General features: G+C 43.4%; 1 protein-coding gene and 1 pseudogene across 1 annotated transcript in view; one reads left to right on the top strand and one right to left on the bottom strand.

Moving 5' to 3' along the window:
- Positions 1–16,611, top strand: part of Ror1 (receptor tyrosine kinase like orphan receptor 1) — a 350,403-nt gene that overhangs the window by 251,718 nt on the left and 82,074 nt on the right. The gene's annotated exons all lie outside the window — the stretch shown is intronic.
- On the bottom strand, positions 14,658–15,353 carry LOC127679724 (40S ribosomal protein S6-like; annotated as a pseudogene).

Raw genomic sequence — 16,611 nt, forward strand, 5'->3', positions numbered from 1 at the left:
AATATATTTGATATTGGCAGTACAATTTTGATGCCAAATTTTTAACAAATAATTAATTAGTGTCATTGGGTTTAATAAGATTAACAGATAATAGTGCAGATCTATATTGTCAAATCACTTCAAATACAAAGTTTTCTAGTAACCAAGGTGACTATCAAATCGTTAACTGTTCAATATTCCTATTCACACCGATAAACTGAATCATCATTTTTTAAGGTTTTGAACCACAATTTATTAATTTCCCAATTATGTCTATACAAATTAAATAAATTTGTTAAATTTTTAGTAGCTTAGTATCATTTATATTAAATTCAAAGGTATAAAACAAAGCAACATTCAATTTATCAATATCAATAAAGCATTCTTCAATCATTTATTGTAGTTTTACAGTCAGTTCATAAAATGCTGTTAGTCACAATTAATATCTGCAGAATAATTCCCATTAAATGTATAAATTCAGCAATTGTAGATGTGTATTAGAAAAAGCCACAGTTACACACATAGTCTGCACATGCCTTGCTGGGTTAGTGTCCTCCTTTCCTTAAAGCTGCAAGGCCAGTAATGTTTGGTTTTACCCTAGGCCTCCGGGCATCTGAGTCTCTGGTTCTAGGTTTTCCAAGCAGTGTTGGACAAAGGTTCCCTCTCAAGGGTCGACCTTAAGTCAAACCAGACATTGCTCAACTGCTCCCACAACTTCTGGAGCACATATCTTTTCAAGACTTATCCTAAAGTGGATTAAAACAATAAGATAGCCATTGGTGTTGATTCTATATGGTGTTATTAAATTCCACTAACTCTGGGTTTTGACCTAGTGCCTAGAGTACTATGAACCAGAGTTTAAAATTTTTTTTGCCATACAAAACTGGAATTCTTTAACAGGTGTAAAAGATGAAACAATGCCTACTCTATAAACTCAATTTCACAGGCCATAAATTGACATTTCTTGTGAATTTGCCATTTCTTCCTGGTAAAAACATAACCTAAAATATTAACATGCCAATTTCTCTAATATCTCATGTCTCATCTAAAGAAAAGTGCCCACCATTTTTCAGATTTTGTATCAGCTGACCTTTGATTTTGTAAGAAAGACTTAATAGCCTATCTCTGAGTATAATAGGATTCTTTCTCATCACTTTTCTATTTTTAAATGGCTTTGTGGGGGAAATTGTAGACTGGTTATGAAGGTCTGGGCTCTAACCCCAGTGTGTCTAAAAGCGCCCACAAGCCTAGAATGCATGGGATGGGGGCTGTGAGGTTGGTCTTCAGTGTATAGAAGTCTAAGGACAATCCAGGCTGCTGTGACTCTATCCCACCCCCCAAAGTGTTCTTAAAACTGTATAAAATTACATGCCCAGATTATATTAAAATTGTATACAAATTCTTTGCCTCTGGGGGGCATTTAATTCTGGTTTCAGATGACCAATTTCATTTCATTTCTTCTTTTTTTTTCTGACTACTGCTAGGGAATACAACTACTTACTTATATTGTTGCTGGAAACATTTCTTTAATATTATCCACTTTGTTATTTTTAAGTTTAGCTTTTATTTTTCTTAAACACGGCATAAAAGATTTATGTGTGAGGCCCTGCTCAGTTGACACTCATCATGAATTTTGTGGCATACTTTATTCCTGACTTTTTTTTTCTAATACAGTTCTGCCCCTCAGAGATTTCCCTTAACTAAAACACTACAGAACTCATGACTTCTCCAGAAGAGTGTGCGTTTCAATCAGCTTTCTGTCCCAGCTAAAAATAGACATTCAAAAAGCAGAAATCATGGCCTGAGAGGATTTCAAAGCAGAATTCACCAGGCTCCATTTCCACTTGAATTAAATATAGATACATGTTCATGTACATATGTGTGTGTAGGCATGCACATGTGTGATGCATGTGTACATGTGTGTGTGTGATTGTGTGTGGTCATGTATATACATAGGAACACACAGACATATATGATTGTTTGGATAACCATCTAGATTGAAGAGAACGGGTAAATTGCAAAGAGAAACACATGGAGTTGCAAAGTAAAATGTTATTCTTTTAGATTAAGGTTCATTTCAAAATAGTCTACTGGCCCAGGCAGCAGATCCTGAAGGGTTTCTGACAGTGGGAAGATACAATCTAGCTCATACACCTACAGCCAGCACTGCAAAGGAGCCAGGCTGGTGCTCTAAGTACTTGTGTTATCTGGTTGTTCAGTGAAATCCTCCTTATTTTGCTATTAATCTCATTATTATAGATAATACACATAAAATTTGTTGTTTTGACCATTTCCCAGTACACAGCTCATCGTCAAGCAGGCATTAACTACCTGGTTGCTGAATCATGTTTTTATTCAAGTGAGAAACCTTGCCTCCAATTAGTAGGCTCTCCCCTCTCCTCACAACACTAATGGGCCTTCAGTCTCTGGGTTTGCCTATTCTTGACACAATACAAATGCCCATGGTGGGTCAATCAGAAGGAGTTCTCTTCCATTGTGTGCCAAGGCCCAGTCTGAATGGGCTGCCCTTCTCCCTCTCACCTGCCACACTGTCCGTCACTTAGTTCTTGACACTGGACCCTTCATTTGTAATCTTTGTCCTCCCTTCTTCCTTGTACAAAGAAGGCAGTGGGTTAATAACCAAACCTTGGGTCAGTGACTGGAGGACAAGGCCAGACCACAGCTGAGAGTGGAGAACTTTTGGAGTGAGGTGTTTTTCATCTGCAGTGCTAGCATTCACTTGAAGGATTTTCAGGCTTAATGATGCCAATTTATCATTCATGGAGCATAGTCCCTGGTCCACAGCATCATCCACTGAGCCAGCACCCTGGTCCACAGCCTTTCAAGGAGGTTTCCATTTCCCTTCCTGGTAGGGCTCTGCTTCCTGTGGCTTTGCTTTGTATTGCTGGAAATGGTTCACAGAGGTTCTCTAGTATCCTCTTTGCCAAGTAAATATGACCATACTCCAGGAAATGGATTTCTGATGAAGAGCCTGGATCATTCCTGCCAATTTTTAGAATGACCAGAGACCCCAAGGTGAAATCAAGAAGCTTAGTTCTTTCACAGCCTGTGTTCCTGCTCTGCCATACCCAACGAGGCATAGAGATTGTGAAGGTGAAAGCAAGGGGGACTATTGTTAATAGGGGCCAACATAAATATATTTGTGGAGAGGGCAGGGTGAGGGCCTGGAAGTCTGATGATGACAAGAAAGCATATTAGTGTTTAAAATAGTACCTAATCCTACTTCAAACAAACAAACAACATTGTTGGGTCCCCTAGGCCTGCCAGGGTGACATGTACCTCTCATACCATGAATCTTGAGGGTATGAACCACATTTGTCACCTAGCATCTAAATGTCCTCTTGGCATAGCTTGGAGATAGAGGGGCTTGGTGTGTGGTGTCTATCTGGGAGTCAAAAACAAGCCAAGCTCAGATCTCAGTGATCTGACAGTGGCTACTGTCTGACTTCCACTGAAAATCCAGGCTGTCCCAAATGCAAACTCACAAGTTTGAAGACAACTTCACAGAGTATTCCTGCTGAAGAAGCAACATTAGCACCATTTCAAGAAACCATGGTATTAAAGAGCTCGTGACTAACCTCACCAGCACATATGAGCCTTCTTCCCAACTCCAGAAGCTGAAGATCAGGTCTTCCTCAGCCTAGAACCCATATGATTCAACATAGTTCCTATAGGTAACTGTGTGGTCAAGGTTTATAAAGCTTTCTGGACTAAGAGAGCAACAGAACTGAGGAATGCCAAGAAAATACTATTTGCTTGACGTCTCCACCAGCCAGGTTCCCAAGTCCTCCTCTGATGGTCCTTCCCTCTCCACTACCCTGTACTGTTCCCATTCTCTTTGTGGGAAATGGACTTGTAATGCTTGCGAGGCACCGGAGACCCTCCACAAGCCCTGTGTGGAAATTTTCTGCCAGTAAGTTGGAACAGAACTGGATATTTATCAGCACTGGACCCTAAGAACTGGACTTGCTGAGTCTGTTCACTCCTACCTCCCAATTCCCCTCCTGAATGTTTCCATTGGAAATTCGCTACTTTAGTGGCAGTGCTTCACTTAAATGAGAATGCTTGGCTCAGGGTGGGGGTTGGGGTGGGCTGGAGGGGGATGGGGGGAATGATTGGCTTGGTGGGAATGCTCAGCCTAAAGGGAGTGCTTGGCTCAGTACTCTTGAAGACATTTAGCACTCACCCCACAATTAAGACATCGCAACTCCACAAAATGTTTCATGAAAGTTCAATGCAATTAGATCATCTGAAGATGGATTAGCCTGCCATCTGCACAACATTAAGATCACATTGGCAAATGACAGGACTTCTTTGAAGAGATCTGAAGGAGAGTCTCTGATGAGCTCTCCAGTGGGTTTCCCCCATCCCCGGTGGGTTAACAGTGCATGCAGGAATGGTAGACATTCTCTGGGATGCAAATGCTCTGTCAGAGTGGTGAGCTGTAGTCCCGCCCCAAGGCTGGGCACCCTTCACTAGAGGTCAGCATAAAAGGAGTTCTGTTGCTCCACAGTTCTCAATAGGGTTACAGCTTGCTACCTGACCAGCACAGGCAGCTATAGACCAGTGAAAGGAATTTGACTCAAGGTGAAGGACACCAACTGTGCTTGCTGTTCCGTGGCTGGCCTGGCTCTAGTTTTGGTCTTTTGTTATTGGTGTGATTGAGAGTTGTTTTGTAGTTTGAGAGATCAGACCCCTGCCTCGCATATGCTACACAAGCACACTACCGATGAGGATATCTCCAGAGTTCATTCTTCTTTGAATAAGAATAGCTTGCCTTTCTTTCAAAGGGAAACTGCTACATGGCCTCTCTTAGCCAAAAAGAGTTGCTCAGTGACCAAGCTGGCCCCTGTGGTATATGTAAGGATCCAGCCTTTGCCCCCAGGCTACTTGACTGTTCATATACGGGAACCCATAAACCCCTGTACTCTGCACGTCCACATTCCATTTTTGTAGGTACTGCCAGATAAATAGGTATTAACTAGTTGAAGAATGAAATGTAATGCCATGAGATGGAGGTTAAACGGACAGAAGTAGACATGTGGACTTCCTGAAAAGGGCTGGCCTTGAACTGGGCTCTAAAAATAGAAGGGATTAGGTGGGTCCCTCACAGTAATGATTCACAATTCCAATCCCACACTCAGGAGATGAGGCAAGAGGAGTGTGTGTTTGAAGCCAGTCTAAGCTACATAGATCACGTCTCAAATAAAAGTAATAATAATAAATAATAATGGCAAAAGCCTTGGGAGAGTTGGTTGCCTCCTGTATAAACTAGAAACAGGGAATGCTTTGGGAAATATGGTAGGGCACATCTCAGAGGCTTTGAAATCCCCGGATGAAGAAGTTTAGACTTACCTAGCTAGTTATGGACAGGGTTAATTAAGGAACTCCAAACAGGGTCATGCTGCCTGTGTGAGCTCTGCTTCTGTTAAGAAGACTACGTTGGGCAAAGGTCAGAGAAAATCCCCTGAAAGCAGCTGTGTCCTTTGGATCACAACAAGAGTGCTATCTGGACTGAGGTTTTTTTGTTTTTTTGTTTTTGTTTTGTTTGTTTGTTTGTTTTTCTCTTCCTCCAGACAGTAGGTGGTTGTGGCTATGCTCTGTGTTTGTCTTGTATGTGGGTTGGAAGGACAGTCCCTGGCATGTGGTAATAGTAGAGGCAGTATCTGCCAAGTTTTTGTGAGTGTCCCAGGGCATTGTGCTAAGCACCCAGCATGGCTAATTTCATTTCACGCTCTCAGTAGCCAGAGCTTTCTGAAATGCTTATAGACTCTGACTTGGGGACATACTTTCTGTGCTGTGCCTGACCAAACAATAAGCCTTGTGGTTCAATTAGATCCAAGCACATTCTCTGAATGTTTGAGTTCTGGTTGGGAAGCCCATCTCTCCTTCCTCCCTCCTCTCTGTTACCCACGCCCACCTCAACCCCCAGTTAAGTTCCTTCCCAGTTCCCCTCTGCCCTTCCTAGAACCTATGTATTGTGAGCCCCCTTTCTAAAGTTCCTTCTCCCCTCATCTCCCATGATCCATTTCTACTTTCCTGGATTCTGTGGTTACTTCAGGTTATAAACTCACATTCAAAGTCTCAGAGCTAGGATTCACAACTTAGAATAGGCAGTGTGTGTCTTTCTGACTCGGGGTTCCATCATGAATGTTTTTTAGCCTGTTTTCTAATTCTGCCTATGCTTTTCTCTAGGAGTTTCATCTTGCCCATTTCATGGTGAGGCCTTTGCTCAACTTTCGCTGACTTTTGTGAAGGGTGATAGATATGGCTCTAATTTCATTCCTTCTCACGTGACCACCCAATTTTGCTGGCACCATTTGTTGAAGGTGCTGTCTTTCCCCCTGTGTATAACTTGGTGTCTTGTCAAATAAAAGATGCTGTACTTCAGTGTGCTCTTAATTCATCCCATTGATCTTCATGACTGTTTTTGTGGCAGACTCCCATTACCTTTATTGCTATAACTCTATACTATAGCTTGGAATCTGAGGAAAATATCTCAGGCAAATTTTCTGGGTTTTTTGGAGGGGTGCATAGACAGTACCTCCAACACCTATGTTTGGGAAAGGACTTTCTAAATAGAATTGCATTTGCTCAGGGGCTAAGGTCAACTGACAAATGGGACCTCATAAAACTAAAAAGCTTCTGTATAGCAAAGAATCAACCAATCTGGGGTGACCACAAAGCCCACAGAGTGGGAGAGTATCTTCCATAGGATTTTTTTTCCTGCTTTTGTCATGGGAATTTTTATTGGGATTGCATTGAACCTATGAATTGCTTTGGACGGGATGTTCATCTTTACAGTATTAATTCTATCAATCCATCAGAGGTCTTTAATCATTCATACTTGAAAACATTTAGAGACCAAATTACAAGGTTTAAAAATGTGCCTATATCACCTACCTCCAACATCAGCACGGTCTCCTGCTGCAGGGGCTGGCAGTGTGTGCCTCCGCACCCATCAGTAACCACAAACTGAAGCTCCTTTAACCTCTGTCACAGCCTTAGGTTTTGCAGTCCTTTCTGTGGGATGTTAACAGGAACATCTTCACCAACTTCCACTTAAAGACTGAGGTGGCATTACTCATGCTCTTTGAAGCACAGAGATATACTGTGTACTCAACAGGTGCTGGTGCAGATCAATGTATTCCAAGACTATTCTCATGCATTTCCATGAGGCTACAGTAACTGACCAGGTATAACCTCTTCCTTGCTTCTTTTTCATTGGGCATTAGAATTTTTTCTACATTCACTATCTATCTCTCATTTACCAATATCCATGTTCTTCTAAAATCACTTTTCTAAATCATCTTTGTTGTGTTGATTTTTTAAAGACATGTTTGTAGCTGATATTGCCTTTGCCCTCTCATGCTTGTGGTTCTGTGAGTTTGTTCCCATGCATCTATCTGTCTGATTCCTATTGTGGGTCTACACACACACCTTTCCAGAAAGTGGGGAGAATGCATGACAGCAGTGTTAGTAAAGGCCATGACAAACCATGGATATCATAGTCTGGTAGATTGCTAGAAGAAATTAACACTGTGCTGTTCCTGTGTGTGTGCCCTTCATACCTTAGTTCAGGCCTCATTCTTCCGGTGGCTTCATTTTGGGTCTCCCTGCCCTTTGCCATATAGAACCCCTGCTCATTGTGGCTGGAAATTATGTCCCTTGTGCCACTGGATCTTATCTCATGGAGTAGCTAGGACCCTGCAGAACAATTTGAATTGTCTATCTGTTTCAAATCAAAGCCCCAGCCTTTTGTTTGGGGTTTAGAGTAAGAGTTCCCAGAGTTCTTTGAAATTGGACACCCTTGAACACACCTGGAGACAGCAGTGAGCTGGCCCACAGGTCCCCTGGTTGACAGACACACAAAGCTAAGGGCAAAGGTGAGGTTTCCGTTTCTTCTCTGGGTCCTCCAGTTCCTTTGAAATCTCTATGATTGGCCCCTTCAAGGATCATTCAAACAGTTGCCGGAAATCCTCAAGCTGTGTTTTCTCCCGATAAGCATCCAGGTCAAAGGGAAGACCTCAGTATGCCTTCTTGAGGAAGAAACCTGCTTAAGTTTAGAGGCAGACACAAAGACAAAGGTGCCACTCAGCCATGTGTATGCCTCTTTGAGTAGCTGCCCATACTGATGCCCTCTAAAAGCTTCAGGCTCCATGAGAACGTAGAGGCAGTGGGAAACGCCCACTTGTCATATCTCAGAAATCCTATGCTTCCCTCTTTCCTATGCTTTCCTCCTTCCCTCTTTATTTGGGTTCTGGGGCTCAAACTCAAGTCCTCAGGCTTGAGTAGCAAACACTTTAACTCCTAAGCCATCTTGTTGGCCCTGTGTTCTATTTTTGAGGGAACATTGCTTACCTTATATTTTGAAATAGCAGGAAAATGGTTACCTTCAGACTGAGCTTCAGTGGATCATTTTAAAAGCTTGTGTTGGTTATTTACAGGGAATATGGTAAAAAGCAGCTTCAATTGCCTGAGCCTCTGTCCAGTGTTTACAAAACAGGAATAATATATCTCCTCTAGAGGACTGTTATAAGAACCCATAGCATGGCAACATGGTACCTGACACACAACACAGTAAGCCCTTAAGACAAGTATCCCCCCCCAATAAAACTGCAAATGTTAGTAGTATTGGGAAGGGGAGCAGTATTATTGCCAGCATAAGGTGTAAACTTAGTTAAAAGGCCGGTGTATAGCCCCTTTGTTTTATCATTGCTATGTAACCAATTGCAAGTCAATCATGAGAATGAAAATGCACACTACAGGCTAGAATACATCTCTGTTTCATGACACTGGGGCAGGCTTCTTGAATGAACCTCCACCTGGCCTAACAGATCCCTTCGCCCTCTTCTTGTATGACTGTTACAACTGTGGGCCCTGAGGGCAGTGGTAGAGATGAGCCTGGCATGGAATAAAGATGCCAGCAAGCCCTCTGGTGCTTGCCCAGGGGCCAGCTCTGTGAGTAGCATCATCAATGCTGCCTTTGTTCCACCTGCAGTGTCTGGCCCACAGCTGAACCCAAGAGGCTGCCTCTGTCGGTCACCTTGACCCACGAAGGCCATCAGTGCCAAGCTGAGCTCCCCACCCCTGCCCCCACCTGGCTCCAGCACAATGGCGCTCTCCACTGGGGAAATGTCTTGGGGAATACCCATCACTGTCTCTTTGTCATTCTAAGTCGTTCATGAAGAGAAATGGCTTGAAATGCAGTATCATTGCCAAAAAGCCCAGAGCTACCAGCGTAGAATTGTAAGTTCCTTTTAAATTACAAGGCACGATTGATCCTGTGTTTCTGGAGTCATGCGATCATTCAGAGGGCACTGGGTTCCCACTAGGTGTGGAGACATATAGATGAAAGGAGGATGTCCCATGTCCTTAACTCCTGTGGGCTTGTGAAGAAACTGATGCCTGCTTTGATAAACAACACAGCTCTAGACAGGGAAAGAAATGCTGCTTAAGAAACTAATAGTGCTGCAATATGGAAGGGCCATGCAATGAGCTCTGCACTTGGTGCTGTGTGTGTGTGTGTGTGTGTGTGTGTGTGTGTGTGTGTGTGTGTGTGTGGTATATACATATATATGTTCATGTGTGAGTGTTTTTAATGTGCACAAAAAAATGCACACATATGCATATATATGAGAGACCAGAGGTCCACACTGGGCATCTTCCTCTGTCTCCCTCTACTTTCTTTGAGATAGGGTCTTTCATTGAAGCTGAAGATCCTGACTGGGCATGACTAGCTGGGTCCAGCCAGGCAGTCAATAAATCCCATATATTCTCCTATCTCTCTCTGCCTGTGTTGGGATGACAGACAAGCACCTCTGTGCTCTTTGTTTATATGGGTATTAGTGGGTTTGAACTCACAATCTCACATTTACATGGCAAGCCATGTCCCCAGCCCCAGTTACTTTTATTCTTGAACAACGTGTAAGAACTTGGCCTGATTCTCTAGCCTCTGGTATTATAAAAAGAAATAAGAGATTTCCAACTGGACGAGGTAGTTAGACCCCAAATAGCTAAAAGAACATATGACAATAATGATTCCAGTGACACTTTCAAATGTGTGACCACATCCACAGCAGAGCTAAGATGTGAAAGGGGACTATGCCAATAGCAGTGGCTTGAAGGCAAGCTGGCCATGTTTGTTAACTGGTTTTTAAAGTGCACCATCTACTCCTGTGAATAAACTACCAGACGGGGACAGTGGCCAGGATCAATGACGCAAGTGGAGATTGACTCGTAGAGACAGCCCCTCACCCATCTTATTGGAGAAGATAGAAAACAACCTGAGGAACGAGTTTGGAAGAAGTATTGAGAGCAGAAACACACAGGAAAAGAACGAGAGGGAAGAATGGGCTGTTGTGTGAGGTCATGGACAAGCCTGTCAAGGAGAGAGGGACCTGAGTGAGAGGGGAAGGCTTAGGATCGTTGCTGAGCACAGTAAAGCACTTATCACATCCTGGGAAAGGAGTGTTCACATGAGCGGAGATGGGGGTCACTGGAAATGCCTGGTTAGCATGAGAAGACTGATGACCAGGCCGCTGAAAGAGACCACAGACATTTGAATGAGGGAGTAGACCTGTCCCAATTTCAGGGGGCAGAACCAGATCTTAGTTCCACTGGGAGACCTCCCCCAGCAGGGAAGCTTTCCAGTAACTCATGCTGTCCTGCAGTAGGATCTCACTCGCACTGGTTTCCGTCACCTGCAAGGATGTTATTCAGGAGATTTGGGACACTTTGTGGGATGGCTTCTTCAATCTCTCCTGACATTAAGGCTTTATGTATGAGGTATTCAATCAGAAGAAAGCCAGTCTCGACTTTCCCACATGTCTTCATACATTCTGACACCAGGATCCTGAGAATAGTTTTCAATGAGATCTATGCAGGTCAGGAATTGAGAAGACAATGTCTTTATTTTCTGGAGGATTCTCTTAGGATTGGCAGAAGCCATGCACCAGCTCAAGCACAAGGCTCATGATCTGTGTAGCAGGCAGGATGTGGATGTGGGCAGACTCACTTTAGAGAGGCCTTCCTTCTGTGTTCATGCCATTTTTTCCTCAATGTGTATTCGGATCAGACCCTAACTGGCTGACTAGAGGACCCTCTGTTCTCAGAATGTGGGGCCTCTTCTGTGTTCTGAACCCATGAGCATCATTTATATCCTGTATCTTCGTTTCTATTGCTTTCTGCATAGGAATTGGCTCTTTCTTTCAAGGAACCTATTATTCTAATTTGGTAGTTCTCATTTGGGGATGGTTTTGCCTCTTGGAGCATATTTGACAGTGTCCAGAGGCATCTTCATTGTCATGACAGGAATGAGGGTATTGCTGGCATCTGGTGGAAGGTCGGGGTGCTACACAAAGTCTGACTCCTAGGACAGCCCTTCACAGCACAGAATTATCAAGCCCAAAATGTCAATTTTCCTCAAGCTGACAAACTCTGGTCTATTTTTGTCTCCCTTAGAAATCAGCTGCCATCAATACATTCTGTAAAACCTCAGATGCCTCCTTTTATTTCCTAAGTTAAGAATTGTTGCCTGGCTGTTCTCCCTCTTTGAACTGCATACCCACCCACCCCTTTTTCATGCTGAAGCAATAAGGGATATGTTTAACTCTCATTGGCCAGAAAAATCGCTTCTTGGTTCGGGTCCAAACAAGAACCAGATCTCTCCTTGGGTGAAGGCAGAGATGTCACAGCTTGCTGAGAAACATCACAGGGCATTTCCTCATGGAAGCAGCCCTGGGCCAAGGAACTGGTAGAGGACCAGCTCCAGATGCATCAGTGTGCACCCTTTGCTTGCTTTTGAGTAAGGTCTTTCAAGAATTGAACAATGGGAATCAACCATGAAGGGCTCCTGCTTCCTTTCCAAACCACAGGGAGACCAAGGCTAAAACTCTCATTCACAAGCGACTTCAGCTCACTCTGGCTAGGTTTTCCTACTCGCCTGGCCTTCTGAGAAATCACACAAAGCACATGCTACTTATACTGCCTTTCTGTATCCCAAACTAGGCTGCAGTTTCCATTAAGTTAGATCATTAGTTATCCTTTGGTGCTTACTCTAAATCCTCCACCCATGAAGCAGCCTGGTAGAACTCGTTCATTGTAGGTCATAGCTTAGCATCGGGAAGTGGTCTAGCACAGACATCCCAGGGTGAAGCTCCCCTTCTTATGTCTTATATGTCTACAGGCTGGGCAGCCTTAGTGAATTCTTTCACATTCTTAGACCATGGGGTTTTGCTTTTATCTCAATGAAATGGCTAAGTGACAGACCTTAGATTGTCTAATCTCTATAATGAAGACAGCAACCATTTCCTTTCTGGAAATCTACTAATAAACAAACAAACAAAACAAAAACCCAAAATACAGGAAAAAAATGTATACACAAAGTCATTTTTATTGATTAACTACTTTCAAAGATTTATTTTTAATTGTGTGTGTGTGTGTGTGTATACATGCGTGTGCACATGTACATTTAGGTATGAGCACATGAATGCAGGCGCCTGCAGAAACCAAAGGATCCAGTTCCTCTAGAGCTGGAGTTTCAGGCAGTTATGAGCCATTTGACATGAGCGCTGGTAACTGAACTCAGGTCCCGCAGAAGAGCAGCAAGTATTCCCAACCACTGAGTCATCTCTCCGACGCTGGCTTAACTAGTCAATACCCAATATTAATTATATTATTCATATTTCTACCTCTGCGATGAAAACCATGAGGAAAGGGCTAGAAATAACACTTTTGAGTCATTTGTTTTCAGTAGTGATTAATTAGTGGGGAGGTTTATATACAATGAAACTTGAATATGAGAAAAGATGGAAACCAAGGATTAAACTCTGTGAAACTCTAGTATGAGAGGTGAGGAAAAGAAGCCAGACAAGAGAATACACTTGTGGCAGCAATCCATGTGAAATAATAATTGTATGGATTTAGACAGTGACTTTGGGAAACAAGAAGATGGAGCCACTAAGGAAGCATTATAATAGATATTAAGAGTAGCCACTGTTGAGTGGGGGAAGGGGTCCTGGAAAAACCAAAGGATACTTGGTGTTTCTGGAAAATGTAGAAACGCTGATTCCCACAAGACAGAGAAGATAAATGCAGGGAGGCTTGTGTGGTGAGAGACACTGGACTGTTTCATATGCCTCGTCTGAGAGCTCCCTTCAGGAGCCAACGGGCTTTAAGGAGTATAGATCTCTGGCAGCCTCCAGCTGCAGCTCTTTAAGTTATGCCATGGCGTGCAAGCCAAGAGCACACTCTGCCCAGGCAGCTCTAAGCCAGTGACTAAGCTTAGAAGAGACAGAATAGTTGGTCCCTGCCCCTAAACAGTACTCTATATCACTCCCTACAAGGTTCAGGGAACATCATGGAAGAGGAGCGGAATGAAGCTATGAGCTAGAGGTTGGAGAAGAATCCTGGGAAATGGGTTTTCTAGACATGTCACTGCCATTGCCTAGACAAATTCAATGTAGCTGGGGTGTGGGGGCAGGGCGGGCTGCACAAGGCTCATACAAGACTGGACCTAGCACCATTTCATCTTGCATGGGTTGAAACTCATGATACCTCACCTCTCATTGACGGTCTCTTGTCAGTTGATGGATGCTGGAGAAGGTGATATCATTTCAGTGGTGTAGACACTGAAAAATATCCCCCAGCACACACAGGCAACCGTGATGAAACTTAGGAGGAAAAAAAAAGATATTCAAGGAGGAATTCAAGTAGGAGAATGCTTCCTGGAAAGAATTACTTCAGCAGGGGAAGAGGGCAACGAGAGAGGGGATAGTAGAAAAGGGACAAAAATTGGATATATGCATGAACGTACCAGGGTGTGTGTGTGTGTGTGTGTGTGTGTGAGAGAGAGAGAGAGAGAGAGAGAGAGAGAGAGAGAACTTCCTGTTCCATGTTGAATCCCCTTTCACAGTCATTGCCCAGGACCTTAAACTGGGGGCTGGGCCTGCTGTGGAGCTGTGGGATATACTCACCTGACCTGTGCCTACCCAGTCACCCAATCATCCTTTCCTTGTACTCTCTCTTTTCAGATATCACACTGTGTGAAAGTCTGCAGGGTCCCTCTCTACTCTGCTCCCTTCCTCTGCTTCCTCTGCTTCCTCTGCACAAGCATTAGCTCTAGTATGCCTCTTCTGCTTTAGATTCTATCTTTAATCTAATTCCCAAAGGACCAAAACCAGCACAGGTGATGCCCCATGCACATGTTAGTAGAAGGACGTTGCAGTCTTGACAGGATGAGGATCAAGGGATGATGGAATCCCTAGCCCTTCCCCAGTGGCACAGAAAGATGTCTGGAGAGCCACCCTTTGAGGCTTGGGTAATATTCAGAATTAGGAAGACAACTCCAGACCAAAGGGAAGAGAATTCTTAGAATATAGGAGGAAAACTAAAACATTTCATCAGGATCATCAAAGCCATTAAGATAGAGTACATTTTTAGGGCATAGGGATAATTGTGTCAGACATTCCAGAAGAAATCCTAAATATAGACTGGGATCTTAAATACAGAAACTCTGACTCTTATCTTATAGACTTGTGCCTGACCATTTCAGGGAATGAAGGGGAGGGATGCCAAACAGAAGAACAGAGCTGAAATTCTGTGGGAAATGACTGGAAGTTAGAACAGCAGACTTATGGTTTGATTTCAAGGTCTGATCATTGTTTGTTACTCCTAAAGACATATTTTTTAGTAGACTGAGAAGTTCTCATCAAGGACAGCCTCCATCACTTGGCAATCTGTTCCTGCTGTTTTTCTTTGGCTTCCTTCATTCTCTGAGCCAAAAGTCCAGCACATCCTACAGCCCCCTCCTTGCTTGTCTTCAGTATGTAGACATTTGCGATGCAGTACATGTGAGTAACAAGAGACTGAGTCTTGGGGGCTTTGGTCCTGGGCTTCTCATCATCTTTGCTTACAGGCTTTCTGACATATTGGTAGGCATCATCTTCTATAGAGAGACCGAAAAGGTTTTAGATTCTGCTCAACCTTTTGAGCTCCAACCAACTAGGCACCATAGTATCTGTCCATCCAGGAATACCTTTCTCTCTGTTTTTACAATAAACAAGTTGAGAACACCCACATTGGCGTCCACAACGTACCTGGATGCCAGTTCTCCTTGGTCTATACCAAGAATGCCCCTTACTCAACAGAAGGTGCACTCTGCCATGGCTCAAGACACCTTGCTTCATAGGAAACCCTTACTTGTCATTTCTACCACTTATTTGGACCACATGGCCCTTCTGCTCTTCATCCAGAGCATCAGTCCTGCATCTGTGGCTACAGCACTGGCCTTCAGTGTCCACTTCAGTGTGTTTTGGACAGCTGGTGGTTGAGAATGAGATATGCAGATTCATCTTGGCATGGCCAATCACCTAGGAGGAACTGAGACAATGAGGAGTAAGCCTGTAGTTAATATGTTTGGCTGTTGGTGGGAGGAAAGATGTTAAGCTAAGCAAAAGTCCTCATGTTCATGATGCTTTGAGCACACATGTCTCTATGTGTCTTCCTATCTGTCTGTCTATCTGTCCATCTTTCTGTTTGTCTATAAGACTTGAGAACCTCTAGAAATGGACATTAAAGGGAGTCAGAGAGAGAGAGAGAGAGAGAGAGAGAGAGAGAGAGAGAGAGAGAAGGGAAGGGAAGGGAAGGGAAGGGAAGGGAAGGGAAGGAAAAGAAGGGAAGGGAAGGGAAGGGAAGGGAAGGGAAGGGAAGGGAAGGGAAGGGAAGGGAAGGGAAGGGAAGAGAAGAGAAGAGAAGAGAAGAGAAGAGAAGAGAAGAGAAGAGAAGAGAAGAGAAGAGAAGAGAAGAGAACAATCTCTATAATATTAAAATTATAAAGTCAATGGAGGGGGAATTACTGAGCCCAAGCAGAGAGGTTCAGTTCCAAGAGGAAGAAAGAAACCTCTTCTGGAATAATTGGAGAGGAAAGGACAGTCAGAGTGAATGAAGAATGAGTCACTTAGCGTATCTTCTAACTACAAGTCACATAGCCCCCTTCTGAGAATAAGAACATGGCACAGGCAAGTGTTCACAAGATGGAGAAGATCCAGAGTAGCTGGAGAGCAGAGCTGGGGCATGTACTAAGTTATCCCTTAATCAATGGGAGGTATGATCCCTCAAACCTCACTTTAGATGGTCACAGTGAGGCCAGTGGCCAAAGAGCTGGGACCCTAGTCTTCAAGAAAGAAAAAAAGGCTTATCTCTCATAGCTTGAAATTTTCTTTCTTTTTTTTTAAACTTTTTTTTATTCGATATAATTTATTTACATTTCAAATGATTTCCCCTTTTCTAGCCCCCCGACTCCCCGAAAGTCCCGTAAGCCCCCTTCTCTTCCCCTGTCCTCCCACCCACCCCTTCCTACTTCCCCGTTCTGGTTTTGCCGAATACTGTTTCACTGAGTCTTTCCAGAACCAGGGGCCACTCCTCCTTTCTTCTTGTACCTCATTTGATGTGTGGATTATGTTTTGGGTATTCCAGTTTTCTAGGTTAATATCCACTTATTAGTGAGTGCATACCATGATTCACCTTTTGAGTCTGGGTTACCTCACTTAGTATGATGTTCTCTAGCTCCATCCATTTGCCTAAGAATTTCATGAATTCATTGTTTCTAAT

Source organism: Apodemus sylvaticus, chromosome 3 (genome assembly GCF_947179515.1).
Source record: "Apodemus sylvaticus chromosome 3, mApoSyl1.1, whole genome shotgun sequence".
Taxonomy (NCBI): Eukaryota; Metazoa; Chordata; class Mammalia; order Rodentia; family Muridae; genus Apodemus; species Apodemus sylvaticus.